Source organism: Penaeus monodon, chromosome 19 (genome assembly GCF_015228065.2).
Source record: "Penaeus monodon isolate SGIC_2016 chromosome 19, NSTDA_Pmon_1, whole genome shotgun sequence".
In the NCBI taxonomy this organism is placed as follows: Eukaryota; Metazoa; Arthropoda; class Malacostraca; order Decapoda; family Penaeidae; genus Penaeus; species Penaeus monodon.
The window spans coordinates 4,106,239-4,106,844 of record NC_051404.1 but is presented as its reverse complement, the minus strand read 5'-3'; the positions used below and the strand labels follow the sequence as shown (position 1 = coordinate 4,106,844).

Here is a 606-nt window from a genome sequence, read left to right as displayed (position 1 = left end):
AAAGAAAGTCAAATCTGCTTCATTTAAAACATCTGTATTCATTTATACACAGAATTATACAAAATATTGGAAATCTACAAATATACATAAAAGATTTTTTGGTACAAATGAGTGACTAGCGAGGCAGAGCCCAGGTATGAGCAATGACTGATTAGGGTTAGACAACCATTCATAAAAATACCAAAATGACACTTAATGCCATAACCAAAGTCGTATTCGACACATAGGCTACTTTATCATTTAAAAATAAAACCGATAGAACTTTTTTAAAAGAGAAGAATAATTCAACAATATATATCTATAAATGAGTTTCTTTGTTTACAATCTAAATTCGTATAACTGTTGAAAAAAAAGTGAAAGAAGACGAAGATTAAGAAATCATATTCACTCAAACAAATTTTGGTCTTTCGTAAACAACTGTCAATCACTCAGACTAACGACTTTCACTCACACTTAAGAAAAAACAAGTGAAAGTTGTGTGCAAGATATAAAAGGCATTTTTCTGGTGTAAATATTTTGGATCCTTTTTCGTTAAATGTATCTAATACATAAGCGTTTTTTTTTATATAGTCTGTAAATCTGTTTTTTCACTCCATATTTCAACAA

The 606-nt window shown here is 28.7% G+C and overlaps 1 protein-coding gene across 1 annotated transcript in view; it reads right to left on the bottom strand.

Annotated features, from left to right (window-relative positions):
* Positions 1-15: 15 nt before the first annotated feature.
* Positions 16-606, bottom strand: part of LOC119585308 (protein inscuteable homolog) — a gene marked incomplete in the record, with an annotated part of 10,463 nt that continues 9,872 nt past the window's right edge. Inside the window, 1 exon segment of the mRNA XM_037933983.1 lies at positions 16-555.